Source organism: Ictidomys tridecemlineatus, chromosome 11, assembly GCF_052094955.1.
Source record: "Ictidomys tridecemlineatus isolate mIctTri1 chromosome 11, mIctTri1.hap1, whole genome shotgun sequence".
In the NCBI taxonomy this organism is placed as follows: domain Eukaryota; kingdom Metazoa; phylum Chordata; class Mammalia; order Rodentia; family Sciuridae; genus Ictidomys; species Ictidomys tridecemlineatus.
In genome coordinates, this window is record NC_135487.1 from 12,592,058 (window position 1) to 12,608,021 (window position 15,964).

The 15,964-nt window shown below is 46.2% G+C and overlaps 1 pseudogene; it reads left to right on the top strand.

The window, feature by feature from the left end:
- Positions 1 to 11,773: 11,773 nt before the first annotated feature.
- On the top strand, positions 11,774 to 12,193 carry LOC101975082 (signal recognition particle 19 kDa protein pseudogene; annotated as a pseudogene).
- Positions 12,194 to 15,964: the final 3,771 nt, after the last annotated feature.

Below are 15,964 nucleotides of genomic sequence, written 5' to 3' on the forward strand. Positions count from 1 at the left end.
TCGGGAAGGGTTGGGAGGCTGGGATCGGGACCCCAGGGAACTGAGCTTGGTTGCCTGCCCCTGACCTTGATTCCTGGGCCAGAGGCGGCGGAGGGAAGCATCTTCAAGGCCATGTTCTGTCTCTGGGGTATCACCATCTGCTGCAGATGACATTTGCTACGCCTATCCTCATGCTATTCTCTTTGAACCCCTGAGTCAGCGAGCCCCAGTCCAAAAAGCAGAACTAACTATTTTTGTACTAAAAAAAAAAAAAAAAAATCAGATGCTGCACTTGCTGAATTCCTTGCTGACCCTGAATCGCTTCCTCTTCACACTTAACCCCTGTTCTTCCCCTATTCTCATTGCTCCCTAGGCTTCTAGACTGTCAAGTTGCAAATGCCACCATTGTCTCTAGTGAAGATCCCTACAGGGAGGGGTTGTATTTCCGGCCATGGAGTCTGGCAAGGTGCAGTTCTCCCTGAGTGTGGCTGATAGGAACTGAATCCAAGATCTCATATCTATCCTCGAACAGACATTTCTCCAGCAGGGTGGAGGCAGAGACTATTTCTTCATTCACTCAACAAATACTTGTTGTGCACTCTTGGGACCCAGAACTTGTGCTAGAACTGGAGCTATAATCTTATATTTTCTCTTTTTTTTCTTTTTGGTACTGAGGATTGAACCCAGGGCCTGGCACATGCTAGGCAAGTGCTGTATCACTGAGCTACATTCCCAGCCCTTTTGGTTTTTATTTTGAGACAGGATTTCACTAAGTTGCCCAGACTGGCCTCTAACTTGCGCTCCTCCTGTCTCAGCCTCCTGCTGGATTTTGTGTTCTTGATGGAGATTTGCATTTTTTGGGGCTCGTGTGTCTGGACGGATTTCTTTCTCATCACAGAGCCCTGTCTGACGTTTGGACATAAAACTGTGCTTCCTCCTCCCTCTGTTTCACTTTTCTTCCCTGCACTCGTCATCACAGGACCTATCACATACTTCTTGGTTGTTTATCTGTCCGTTTTCCCATGCAAAAATGTGTCTTCTGTGAGGACGCTTTGTCCCTGGGGTTTGCAGCTGACTCCTCGGTACCTGGAACCATCCCTAGCACGTGACGGGTGTATCTTCATTCAATTATAACAAAATACTGTGGACTGGTTGGCGCATAAGAAGCAGAAACCCGACCTCTCCCACTCCTGGTGTCTGGAAGTCTAGATCAAGACCCTCGCAGAGCTGATGGCTCGCCTGAGTTCTATTCACCTTCTCCCTGTGTCCTCCGTGGGTAGAAGAGGCCAGCTTTCTCTTTGCGGTCTCTTAGGAGGACATGAATCCCAAGAAACCCTGGTGATTTAATAACTTCTCCCAATCGCTGCCTCCTCCTCCTGTCATCTTGGGGGTTAAGATTTTTTTTTTTTAATTTTTAATTTTTTTTTAGTTTCGGCAGACACAACATCTTTGTTTGTATGTGGTGCTGAGGATCGAACCCAGGCCACACGCATGCCAGGCTTGCCACATCCCCAGCCCCGGGGGTTAAGATTTTAACCTATTGTTATTCCCGTTTTGTAGATGGGAGTTTCAGGAAGATACAATCACCCTATAGAGGTGCTCAACACATATACATCAAATTCCATAAATTCTTCCATCCTCGAGAAGAACTTTCTTGAACTCTCCAGGGAATGAGCTGAGATCTCCAGAGGGCTATAACAACTTCCATCTGTCCAGGGCTTCATGGTTTGCAAAGCTGGGGTGCACTGAGATGAGCTTGTGCCTTGTCTCTCCTGAAGCCCTAGTTTCCTCCTTGAAAAATGGAAATAACACCATCTACCTCCTGGACTGTCGCAATGATTGGATAAGCCAGGGCATGTGAGCCGCCCCACATGGGATCTGGCACCTAGTAGATGCTCCAGGCCTGGGGACAAGGGATTCGTATGTGGTGAGACTGGGACTCCCCCCACCAATAGGGACCAAATTCCAAATCCGGTGCTTCATCCGGGTTCTTCCTCCACCCTCCCTCTGACCTTCTCTATGGTCGCCACCCATCACCGCAGGCAGAGAGGAGCTTGGGGAGCCCAAGCTTGGTGGGAGAACTGTGCCTTCCGTTGGTGGGTGAAGGACGCCTCTCCCCGTGCACCTCCCTAGTGGTTCTGCAGCTTCCTGCAGCTTCCACCAATTTCCCCACAGTCCCCACTTCCCTAAGGCCGCAGGGACCCTCAGCTGCCAGGTTCAAGCTGACCAGGATTCTGACCCAATCCGATGGGCTGGGCTATGAGGCTCATTAGCATAAAAAAGAATCTAGAGATTTCTTGCAATGGAGAGGCCTTCAGACTATGACTGGACCATAAAAACTAGGAGCAACTGAACTTCCTAAAAATAACTATACATTTTATAAACAATGGTAATGGTTAATAGTAAAGTGTCTCCTCTGTGCCGGGCAGTGCAGGAAGCCTTTTACAAAGGTCCAGTGCTGATAACAACCTGGAAAGGCAGGTATTGTTGTTCCCGTTTTATAGATGGGAAAGTTGAGGCTCAGGAAATGAATGATCTTGATGAAGGTCACATGGCTTCTAAAGTAGTGAAGGCCTGGGATTTAAACCATCTGGTCTGCCTTCAAAGCTCATGCTCCAGGCTAGGGGCATAGCTCAGTGGTAGAGCACTTACCAAGCATGTGTGAGGCTCTGGTTCAATATCCAGCAACCCTTTGGCCGGGTGCTGTGGCGCATACCTTTAATCCCAGCAGCTCAGGAGGCTGAGGCAGGAGGATCACGAGTTCAAAGCCAGTCTCAGCAACAGCCAGGCACTAAGCAACTCAGTGAGACCCTGCCTCTAAATAAACTACAAAATAGGGCTGGGGATGTGGCTCAGGGGTTGAGTGCCCCTGAGTTCAATCCCCAGTATATATAAAAAAAGAATCCAGCAACCCCACTATCCCCCAAAAACTCATACTCCTTCTGCCACTCTACCCACAAATAAATGGTGTTGGAGTTATGTGCACTGGGACACATCCCAGTATCTTTCTGAAGAAAATTGGAAACATCCTAAAAACCAAAAAAAAAAAAAGGAGGATGGTTTATGAATTATAGTGAGAGTAGTCAAAATGACTATTTTGCAAATGTTGAAAGTAATATAAAGAATATAATGAAAGAAAAGTACTGATGATAAATTGAAGATGTAGAATACAGAATGTATGCCTATGGAGATTGCAGTTTACAAGTATGCATGTGAAATAAAAGCATGCTTCTGTAAGATAGAAAGGAAATATGTAAATAGGATCATAACTGTGTGGTGGGATTTCGAAGGATTCCCCCTCTTCTAGTAACTAATCTTTCTGTAATGCTCTTTTAAATTACATTTGCAATTTACAGATTAAAAAAAAAAACTTCTCAGAAATCCTGTAGCTTTGCACATAGAGTCTGTAACCCAGCAGGCATTGCTTTAAATTGCTAGCTAGCTCAATGAATTTCCTTTAGCACCTGCTGCCACCCTGGAGCCCCACCTGCTTCTCAGTCACAGCCCTTCCTGCCCAGGCAAGAACTGGATATGGTTCTCACCCACTTCTAGGCCTGTCTGTGAGTGCCATGCTCCAATCTGGAACTGCTCTTTCCAATATGGCACACACTGCACATGATGACCTTTTAGTAAACGTAGTTCACTTCCTCAGTTGCGTGGTCACACTCCAAGTGCTCAGTAGCCGCTTGCAGCCAGTGGCCTCTGCTGTGGACAGCACAGATATAAAATATTTCTCTCTTTTTTAAAAATTTTGTTTTGTTCAGATATACATGACAGTAGAGTGCATTTTGACATATTGTACATACATGGAGTATCATTTGATTCTAATTGGGATTCCATTCTTGCGGTTGTACATGAGGTGGAGTTTCACTGGTGGAGTATTCATATATGAACATTGGAAAGTTATGATTCATTCTACTGTCTTTCCTATTCCCACCCTCCCCCTTCCCTTCATTTCCCTTTGTCTAATCCAGTGAACTTCTATTCTCCCCTCCTCCACTCTTGTTATGTGTTAGCATCCACATATCAGAGAGCACATTTGGCCTTTGATTCTTTGGGATTCGCTTATTTCACTTAGCAACATAGTCTCCAGTTCCATCCATTTACTGGCAAATGCCATGGTTTCGTTCTTCTTTATGGCTGTGTATATATACCACATTTTCATTATCTATTCACATGTTGAAGGGCACCTAGTTTGGTTCCATAGCTTAGCTATTGTGAATTAAATTGCTATGAACATTGATGTGGCTGTGTCACTGTAGTTTGCTGCAGATACAAGATATTTCTACCATACCACAAAGCATTAGGTTAAACTGATGTAGCATCTAGGCTGAAGATAATTTCTAGACTCCAGCTAGACAAAAGATTCCCACTTGTGATCAATGGCTTGATGAGACAGTGACATTTCCATCCTGAGATTTTGCTCCCTGGATATATATTATCTCTATACCTCACTATTTCCTGGAAAGCTCAAAAATCAGGGAAAATTAAGGAAGCCCTGCCTATGAAGATGGGTTTCCTGTTAGAGCTTTTTTTCTTTTTGGGGGGTTACCTGGGATTGAACTAAGGGGCACTCAATCACTGAGCCACATCCTCAGCTCTATTTTGTATTGTATTTAGAGACAGGGTCTCACTGAGTTGCTTAGTGCTTCGCCATTGCTGAGACTGGCTTTGAACTCGCAATCCTCCTGCCTCAGCCTCCTGAGCTGCTGTGATTACAAGTGTGCACCACGGCACCCAGCACTTTTTTTTCTTTTTCTTTTCTTTTCTTTTTTTTTTTTTTAGCCCCAATTATATCTATTTAAAAGTGCTTTACGGAGCAGTCATTCATCAGGCAGGGTGGAGAGGGAAGATGGATAATTGTAGAACTGTTTTTCATTGTGAATATTATTACCAGAAGTCATTTATTGATGCTTCCCATGTGCCAAGAACTGTCTATGTTTTATCAGTTAACCCTACAAGGTTGCTTTTACTGCATTATATACCAAGATGAAGAAGTATAACTCAAAGAAGGAACAAAACTGGTCCAGCTTTCGAAGCCAGACACCAAAGCTCCTGTGCTTTCTCAAGTACTGACAGGTATCAAGGGGGGGATTCCAAATTTCACAGAAGGGTTCTGATGGACCCTCTTCAATACCCCAAGACTGGTCATGGCACTGGAAAGACTGCTCAGACCTAGGTCATTTTCTACCCATGTACTGACAGGAACAGTGATTGACAGTCCCATTAGAACCACCAAAGACCAGGAAAAAGTATTTGCCAAGTAGGAAGAAGGATGGGGCTGTTGTAGTTTGGATCTGGAACGTCCCGCGTGCTCAGAGGTGTTGGGTAGCCATTGGACCAAGAGGGCTCTGACCACATGGGTGGATTAATCCACTGAGGGCATGCCTGGAAGGGTTTATATTCTATGGCTGCTTGCTCTCTCCTTCTCTCCCTCTTTCCTTCCTGGAGGCCTTGAACTGAGAGCTTTCCTCCCCCACACCCTTCTGCCATGATGTTCTGCTCCATCTCAGGCTCCAAGTGCTGGAGCCTGCAGACCATGTACTGAAATCTCTGAAACCGTGAGCCAAAATAAACCTTTCCTCCATTAAGTTGTTCTTGTCAGGTATTTGGGTCACAGTAACGAAAGGCTGACTAACGCAGGGACAGACAGAAGCCACTGCTGTTCCCCGCCTCGGCCCCATTGGTGCTGTTCCCACCGGGCCTACTCACAGGCTGATCTCATTAGTTTTCCAAATTATTTCAAGGAGAACAATAAGAACAATTGACTAGCTTTGACTGACAGCCTAGGTACCGTGGCATGTACGTTAATATTGAGGTTCACACCTGTACCTCCATTATTATTTTTTTTTAAAAGCAATATTGGGCCTGTTTTCCTGCTCTGAGTACAAATAGAAGATCTGGTTTTTTGGACACTGGGACTTGGCCTTCCTGGGTTCTCTGTGGCCTGTTCCCACCGCTGGCCCACCTCCTGCATTATGCCCCAGCCTAATCAAATCGTCCATGCATTAAACGTCAACTCCTGTGCCCCGAAGCCTAAGCTCTGTCTTTGGGTGTTAAATGAATGAGACATTCACACACAGGCTGACTCACTAGGTGAGGGGCCAAGGGACCAATTCTAAAACAGGGCTTAGTCTGCAGGGTTCAGCGTGGGCACTGGACAGCTGACCAGAGGCTGGACTGGAGGCCCTCCAGAGGGCCTTGGAGAGCTGAGAGGTCTGCGTGGCAAGAATCCTGGAGGAGGAATGTTCCCCGGCCGTGGCTTCTCCTTGGATTGAATCCAGCCTACACAAGAGCCGCTCGGGGCCCTAGTTGTCTAAGTAAACACTAATTCCTTGACGAGTTTCCAACATCAGGAACACAGCAACTGTTTGGATTGCACAGGCTGTGCTCCCTAAACCAGCGCTTGTGTATCACCAGGGCCCCGTGTAAATATTTTATTTTTTCAAGAGCACAATTTTTTTTTGAAATCCCGTCACTTCATTGCTCGACTTCTAATATGAATTATGTGTTGTCTCTATGTGTCGTTAAACTTAAAATGAATCATGTGCTGTTTCTATTTGTTGGGAGGTCCAGTTCTTCTTAGAAGCGTCTCTGCTGAGGCTGTTGGGATTTGGAGAAACCCCCATAAATAACATGCTACTTCATCTTGATCGCACGTGGCACCAAATGAAGGGCTGACCCAGGAATCAAGAAGTGGGACTGAAAATATGATTTTATTGCCAATAAATCTGATGATGGGGGAGTGAGCTTTAAGGGGTCTGACTTGAAGTTTCTAATTCCTCATCCTAGAATTTGGCATGCTTAGGCACCGAGTCTGAAATCACACTGGACTAGAGTAGACTTATGTCTTGGGGGTCAAGTCTGCCTACCAGGACCTCGGTAGGAACGAGCAGAAGAGAATGTAAGTTGTCCAACAGAATAAAGGAAAGAAGGAACTGTCTTAGTCCGTGATCTGTTGCTATAACAGAATACCTGAGACTGGGTAATTTACAAATGAAAGAGGTTTATCTTGACTCACAGTTCTTGAAGTCCAAGAGCACGGCACCAGCTTTTGCCGAGCTTCTGGTGAGGACGTCATTGTTGTTCAGCTCATGATAGAAATTGGGAGCACAGGGGGCACATGCAAGAGAGAGAGGGTACAAGGGTATAATAGCCCACTCTCTAATTAAGGAAGTGCAAATTAAAACCACACTGAGATTCCATCTCACTCCAGTTAGAATGGCAGCTGTCAAGAACACAATAATAAATGCGGGAGAGGATGTGGGGATAAAAGAACACTTCTACACTGTTGGTGGGATTGTAAATTAGTACAATCACTATGGAAGTCAGTATGGAGGTTCTTCAAAAGACAAGGCAGGGAACCGCCACATGATCCAGCTATCCCACTCCTTGGTATTTCTCCTAAAGGACTGAAGTCAGAATACTACAGTAAAACATGCATACCCAATGCCCAATAGTCAAAGTATGGAACCAGTCTAGGATCTATCCGTGGATGAATGGATTAAGATCTACACCCCGAGTTTTATTCAGCCATCACATTAGGTTGTTTGCAGGAAAATGGATGGAACTAGAGACTGTTGTGTTAAACGAAATTAGCCAAACTCAGAAAATCAAGGGCCTTAGGTTCTCTCTCATTAGTGGAAATAGAGATGAAAAAGGAAAGGAAAACTTGAGAAGAATCTCATGAAAATTAAAGGGAGAGGAGCAGAAGAAAGAGACCAAGGGGAGGCAGGAGGGGAGGTGTTATGTGAGATGACTCCCACAGAATTCACGTGTGAGACAATGCAAGTAGAATAATTGGTTATGAGAGCCTCAACTAATCGGTGCATTCACCCTCTCAGGGGATCGACTGCGTGTAGCTGCAGGCAGGTGAGCTGTGGCTGGAGGAGGTGGACCCCGGGGGGGCGCGCTTTTGGGGATATATATTCTGTTCTTGGTGAGTGGTGCTCCCTGCTTCCTGGTGCCTCTTCCTGAGCGGCTTTCCACAGCCATACCCTTCCTCCATCAGGTTCTGCCTCACCGTGGGCCCAGAGCAAAGTAGCCAACCGTTGATGGACTGAGACCTCTAAAACCATTTGCTCCCAAATAAACTGTTCCTCTACGGATTGTTTTTGTCAGGTCTTTTGGTCACAGCGATGAAGAAGCTGACTAAAACAGGGAGATACTGGAGAATGCTACTAGTCCAATTATATAGTTACGGTGTGTGCACGTAGGACTGTGTAGCAGTGAATCCCACCGTATGTAGAACGATGATAAACAATAAAATGTGAGAAAAGAAGAGCTGTTCTCACCGTAACAAGCCGAATCTCCCAGGAGCTGCGAGAATCCTTTCCCCAGGCAGAGCCCCCAAGGCCCAAACACGGCTCAAAGGCTGCAGCATCTCTAAAAGCTCTTCCGTTGACAGTGACCTCTCAACAGTTTTGACTGTAGAAAAGCACATCCAAACCACAGGAACCAAGCGGAGCATGCCCAGCTCCTTCCCGACCTGCCCAGCAGACACCCACCCCTCCTCCCACGGGAAAGAGTCAGAGGGGGACAAGCTAAGACGTCACTGTGGTGGACTTCCCACCCAGGCAAACGAAGCCAGAGCAAAAGAGGCCTGCCACCCTCGGAGGCCTGGGTGAAGAGAGGCCCAAGCGAGGGCCTGGTCAAGGGCCCTGGCACCACCCTGTCACTACCGAGACACAGCTACCAGAGTCGGAAAGCAGAACTCGATTGTGAAGGGGAAGTTGGCCACCAGGTGTGGTTTCAACACTGGTAACACTTAGGTCATTTTATATGCCGAAAAACTGAGAGAATATTGTTTGCAGGCCCTGTCACCATGGCGACACCTTCTGCCTTTTAAGAGAGCACGCCCCTCCTTCTTGACCAGCTAGGATGGGGCTTGCTACCACACATAAGGGCGAGTGCTGTGCTTCTGCATGGCTGGAGAGTGGTAGGTTTGCTTACCACACACACACACACACACACACACACACACACACACACACACGGTAATGGTCGTGCTATGATGTCTTCAGGTGGTGGGAATTTTTCAGCTCCATTATCTTTTTTTTTGGGGGGGTGGTGGTGGTACTGGGGGTTGAACTCAGGGCACTCGACCACTGAGCCACATCTCCAGCCCTATTTTGTATTTTATTTAGAGACAGGGTCTCACTGAGTTGCTTAGTGCCTCACTGTTGCTGAGGCTGGCTTTGAACTTGTGATCCTCCTGCCTCAGCCTCCCAAATCGCTGGGATGACAGGAATGCATCACTACTCCCCACTCCATTAGACTCTTATGGGGCCACTATGTTATATGCATTGTCTATGTATCATGTGGCCGTCACTGAGCAGAACGCCTCATTGTTGGAGAAACATCATGATTATTTATATACATATATGAAAATATGTGTGTGTGGGGGGGTATACACAGAGACAGGTGGAGGGACAAAGAGAGAGTGAGGGAGCCAGCAGGTCTCAGGCCCGGGAGCGCCAGTGGTGACGTTCCAGTCCAATGTCAGGCTTCAGAAGATTCCCCTTCCTCCCGGAGGAGGTCAGTCCTTCTGTTCTAGTCAAGCCTTCAGTAGATTGGAGGAGCCCCTGCCCCTATTGATGGAAAGCAGTATGATGACTAAAGATTTAAATGTTGATCTCAACTAAAAACACGCTCAGGGCTGAGCACAGAGTTCAGTGGTGGAGCGCTTGCCTAGCACGCACAAAGCTCCCAGCACTGAAAACGACCAAACGAATCCCATAAGTTGACCATTACAGACAGGACCAACAGTATCTTTTCCCTTCCTTCTTTTTTTTTTTTTTTTCAGTACTGGAGATTGAACCCAGGAGCACTCTATCACTGAGCTACATCCCTGGCCCATTTTTTTTTTAACGTCTTTTCCTTAAAAAAAAAAAAATATATATATATATATATATATATATATATATGTCAATAGACCTTTTTTTTAAAGGGAGAGAGAGAGAATTTTTTTAATATTTATTTTTTAGTTTTTCGGCGGACACAACATCCTTGTTTGTATGTGGTGCTGAGGATCGAACCCGGGCCGCACGCTACCGCTTGAGCCACATCCCCAGCCCAATAGACCTTTATTTTACTTATTTATATGTGGTGCTGAGAGCCGAACCCAGTGCCATACACATGCTAGGCAAGTGCTCTATCACTGAGCCCCAGCCTCAGCCTATCTCTGGCCCATTTTATGTTTTATTTTAAAAGCAGCGTTTTGCTAAGTTGCAGAGGCTGGCCTTGAACTTGTGATCCTCCCTCCTCAGCCTCCTGAGACACTGGGATCAGAGATCTGTGCCACTGTGCCTGGCACCATCAGCATTATTCTTGTCAAAAACAAACAAACAAACAAACAAAAAACCCAAAAAACAAACCCTAACCAGATCTTATCAATTTCTATACTTGGTTATGAAATTATGTGAACAAAAGTGGATAGAGGAATATGTTAAAAGACACCATGAGGATTAACTAAGCCAGTACAAGATGAATGAACGGAAAAATAACAAGGGCAGGGGGTAGATGAAGACTGGCCTACAGGGCAGACTAGCCAAGAGTGGTACGTGGGCCTTGTTTGGATCTTGATTTGGATGAACTATAAAGATTCATTTATAAGATAATTTGGGAAATATGAACATTGGCTAGATATTAGCTGATATTAAAGGTTTTCTTCATGTGTTAATGCTATTGTATGTATAAACATATATACATCATATGAACATATATACATAAGTGGGGTGTGTGTGTGAGTGTGTGTGTGTGTGTGTGTGTGTGTGTGTGTGTGGTGCTGGGGATCAAAGTCAAGGCCCCTGAACATGCTAGCCAAATGCTCTTCCACTGAGCCGTATCCCAACTCTGCAATAGTTTACATTTCTTTTTTAAAACAAGAGGTCTTGTCTCTTAGAAATACATACCAAGGCAATTACGAACGGAAGGACTTGACATCTGAGCTTTGCTTTGAGAGAACCAGCAACACTGGACGGGGATGTCCATGGAACGTGTGTTTAGGACTGTTAGCGCTGGGGCATGGGCATTGTATTTTTTCTACGTTTTTGTGAATGTTAAAATTTCTACATCTTTGGCCAGGCATGGTGGCACATGCCTGTAATCCCAGAGGCTTGGGAGGCTGAGGCAGGAGGATCACAAGTTCAAAGCCAGTTTTAGCAACTTAGTGAGGCACCAAGCAACTCAGTGAGACTGTCTCTAAATAAAATACAAAAGGGCTGGGGATGTGGCTCAGTGGTTCAGTGCCCCTGGGTTCAACACTCAGTACCAAAAGAATAAAAAGTAAAAAGGGCCTGGGCATGCAGTAGCAGATTGCCCCTGACTTTAATTCCCAGCACCACACACATACACAATTTCCATTAAAATGTCCAGCTCTTCACCTCTTCTTCTAACTTAGATACAGAACTTTTTGCTGCATGCCTATCTTAGGGCACAGAAATTCAGTATTCTCAAAGTCACACTTCCCCATAAATGAGCAGATCAATGGCACACCAGCTTACACAATTGTCTAGAGCATTACCCTCCATTAGAAACAGTACGTGAGCCACATGCAGTTCACCATCTTCTTGTAACCATCAGTGAAAGTAAAAAGAAGCAGATGAGCCAGGCGTCGTGGCCCATGCCTGCCATCCCAGCAGCTCTGGAGGCTGAGGCAGGAGGATCTCAGTTTCAAAACCAGCCTCAGCCTCTTAGCCAGGCCCTAAGCACCTTAGAGTCCCTGCCTTAAAAACAAAAAAGGGGGTGTTCTGCAGGTGGGACCTGGGCTGTCTCTGTGTGGACTCAAGTGGAAATGGCCTGTGGCCCCACAAGGTCCCTGGCAGACCAGGAAAGGCTTATCTGTATCTATCCTGCTTATTTAAATAATAAGAAGACCATCACGGACGGAAGGTGGATCTCCATAAATAAGACTCTTGAAAATCCTACGGCCACAGAGATTCAAGATGTATCCTCAGTGGTTGATCTTAATGTGTTTGTTGAGAAAAATAAAATGTGCCCTAGAGAATGGAATTGTGATGTATAATACAGAGGCAGTCCGGATCCAGCTCCGCAGGAAGACGGCAGCCTCCGTCTTATTTCCCACCCATAAGTCAGCGGTGCTGTCTGCTACAGAGGCGATACCTAAACCCAAAATAAGGGCACGTGAACAGGAGGTGGTGCCCCACGTCTGCAGAAAGGAGAGGGAAGTCAAAAAAGGGGAAGAGAGAAGTGATCAAGTGTGCTGTGCTCCTGCTGTAAGAGGCAGGGTGGGGACTTCTTTGCATCTGAGGAAAACAGCATTTTTTTTTTATGGATCTTTATTTTTTTCATCTAGTTATATGCAGTGCTGAGAATCGAACCCAGTGCCTCACAGGAGCTAGGCAAGCGCTCTACCACTGAGCCACACCCCCAGTCCAGAAACAGCTCTTTGTTGGCATCATTTGACCAAACTGGGAACATTTATGCCTCCCGCCTTCATCATCGGAATTAAACAATGAATTATGTAAGAAATTTGCATCTCGTATTTACACAGTATAAAAGACAAGTTGTTGTTGTTGTTGTTGTAGTTTTGGAGGTTTTGTTTGTTTTGTCTTTCAATGAAGGGGTTTTTGTGGAAGAAAGAATCGTTTCAAATGGACAGTGGACGGTCTCTAAGTTACTTGAAATTCTATTTGTCCTCGATACAAATGAATATGTCAGAAAAAAATAAGTTTAATAAGATTTGAAATACGTATTTTGTTCACTTTTTTAAGTTAATGAAGTAAAATTTTCATGTCAGGTGTGGTGGTGCACGCCTGTCATCCCAGCTGCTCAGGAGGCTGAGGCAGGAGGGTCACAGCTTCAAAGCCAGCTTCAGCAACTTAGCAAGGCTATAAGCAACTTAGCGAGACCCTGTCTCAAAATAAAAAAGGCTGGGGATGTGGCTCAGTAGTTAAGCACCCTTGGGTTCAATCCCTGGAAACCCCACAAAATAAATAAAATAAATAAAATAAATTTTTCAAACTGAAAAAATAAATAAATAAAAAAGGGGTGAGACTGTGGGTCAGTGGTTAAGTGCCCCTGGGTTCAATTCCCTGTACCAAAAAGCAAAACAAAATAAAACAAAACAAAATTGTGAAATCAATGTTAGTAACAATTTTACTTAATCCAATAGATTAAAAATATTATTGTGTGAAACTGTGACCAATATTTTAAAAATTATTGATTATATATATGTATATATATGTGTGTGTGTGTGTGTGTGTGTGTGTGTGTAATGTATTTTTTTTTAATCCTAAGTCCTCTAAATCTGTTAGGTATTTTATACTTACTGCATAGCTCAGTTTGGCCCTGTTTGAAGTGCTCAGCAGCCGCATGTGGTCAGCGGCCACCCTGTTGGAGAGTGTGGGACTACAGGCGTGGAGATCCTGACGCTGGAGATTCCGTTGTCTGGGATATCACATGTCATCTAATTCTTGGGCTGGTTTTTCATGGCTGCAAGGGGACATCCCATAAAACCAGAACCACGTGTTCCTGGTTTACATCCAACAGGACTGAGAGCCTGTGTCTCGTTGACCCCCATTGGCCTAGACCCTCCATCCCTGCGCCCCTGAGCCCATCACTGGCACCGTGGGTGGGCCTCCTGTGACCGATGACACTAACCCGAGGCCTGCAGGTGGGACGATGCCCCACAGCCACTGCCCTGGAGGAGCAATGCAGCAGGTCTGGGGAGCCCAGCCCAGCCATCTGCACCAGGCGACTTCCGTAACCCTTGCTGTGAAGCGGAGAGAGCTCTGTTTTACAATCTGGCAGAAGCCGAGCTGTTCACATGACCTGGGAGACTTTCTTAGGGAAACAAACCCCCACGGAGGGTGTGGAACAGAAGCCCAGAGCCCCGGGCTGGCCCAGACCCTCGGGCTGGCCTAGACCCTCGGGCTGCCCACCCCCCTTCAGCTGTGGGACCTCGGGCACGGAAGCACAGAGGGCTTCCCATTGTGAAATCCAGGGTTATATTCCAACAGGAGCGGGTGCCTGGTGTTCTTGCTCTGACTGACATCTTACAGGGAAGCCCAATATACCTGACAAAAACAGAGATTCTCCGCTTCTAGTGAGGACAGGGGCCTGGCCTGAGGTGTTCTTTAATTTTTTTTTTCCCCTTTTTTCGCTTCCGTGGATTGAACCTAGTAGCACTCTACTACTGAGCTGCATGTCTAGCCCTTCTCCTCTTTCTGTTTTTCTTTATTTTTTAATGCCCAGTCAAGGCTCACTAAATTGCCAAGGCTGGCCTTGAACTTGCAATCCTCCTGCCTCTCCTTCTGAGTCACTAGGATGACAGGCGGGTGCCAGCACGCCCAGCTCAGTGTTTAATTTAACAAAGACTTATGTTGCCTTAGCAAAGGTGCCCGGTTCTGCTCTCAGTGTCTTACATTCACGAATTCATTTAATATTTCATTTAGCCAAGAGTGGTGGCACATGCCTGTGATCTAAGCAACTCTGGGTTGAGGCAGGAGGATCACAAGTTTGAGACTGGGCTAGGCAGCTCAGAGGCCCTGTCTCAAAAAAACAAAATGAAAGGCTGGGGATGTAGCTCAGTGGTAAATGGCCTCTGGGTTCAATCCCCAATTCCGAAATATTTTTTTAAAAAGTACGATTCTAATGAACGCACGGCGGTTGAGGCACAGAGGGGTTGAGTAACGTGCCAAAGGTCACTTAGTAGTAAGTCACAGAGCCAAGACTCAGATTCAGACAGTCCTGCCCCAGGACCCACATTTCTATCCTAAGTCCTAGAACTCCAAAGGCCAGGATGAAGCCACTGGGCCAGATGATCCCTAGGATCCCATTCAGTCTCCAAGTCTGCCATCCTAGAGGAACAGTCTGGTGTGTTGCTTGTTGTTTCAGCCTGGTTAACCTCTTCAATGCAGAACTGCATGCATGGATCCAGGGGCAGTGGTTGGCAGGAGATTATAAAGGAGGGCACAGCTTCTCCAGACGCCGGAGAAATCAAGATCCCCTTCTCACCCTGGTCTACTCCAACTGAAGCCCATAAGGTTGTTTTTTTTTTTTTTTTTTTTTTTTTGTGTGTGTGTGTGTGTGTGTGTGTGTGTGTGCATGCTAGGGCTTGAACCCAGGGACATTCTACCACTGGGCTAAATCCCCAGCCCTTTTTATTTTTTGAGACAGCGTCTTGCTAAGTTGCTGAAGCTGGCCTCGAAATTGTGATCCTCCTGCCTTGGCTTCCCAAATTGATGGAATTGCAGGCCCTGCCCACAGACTATCTTTATTTTAGGCTTTTGGCTCTGTGCCTGTCAGAAGGAAAGCGAGGCACAGAGAGGTGAAGTGACCTGGTCAAGGTCACACAGTCAAAAACTGGGAGAAACAAGACTCATCCTGGGGAGGGCCAACATTTCTACTGGACACAGTACTCACTGTGCCTGGAGTCATGATAACTTTTTAGGAAGTCACAAGGTTGCTTTATTTTAAAATCAGAGGGAAAAAAAACATAATGATAATGAACGTATAATAATGCTTCGAGTCTGAATTAGATGCAATTTTATTCCGTCATAGTCATAAAAATGTATTTATATTTATATCTATCTATCATCTTTCTGGGAGGGGAGGGACCCACAAATGCAAGATGGCCTGGGATCCATAAAATTGGGACCGGAACTCAGATTCGTGGGCTTAAAGCGATCGAGCTTAACGACCGTGAGGAGCAGGAATAACCACTGTGAGGCGGGATGGCAGGCGCAGAGGGTCGCTCTTTCTGTGCCTCAGGCTCCTCCTCTGTATAATGGGAAGAATGAGTGGCATTCACTTGCCCATGGCCACGAGGATGCTGAGCTCGTGGGCAGCGCCTTAGCGGTGCGCCTGCTGCTCATGGGCGCTGGGGGATGAGCTGCAGCTGACTGTTCCCATGGCAGCAGCCGCGGGCCTGACTGTCTCCGGGAGGGCCAGCTGGCCCACAGCTTCAGGACCCGGCACCTCATCAGAAGCAGCAGCCATTCCGTAGCATCCCCTCTGCAGC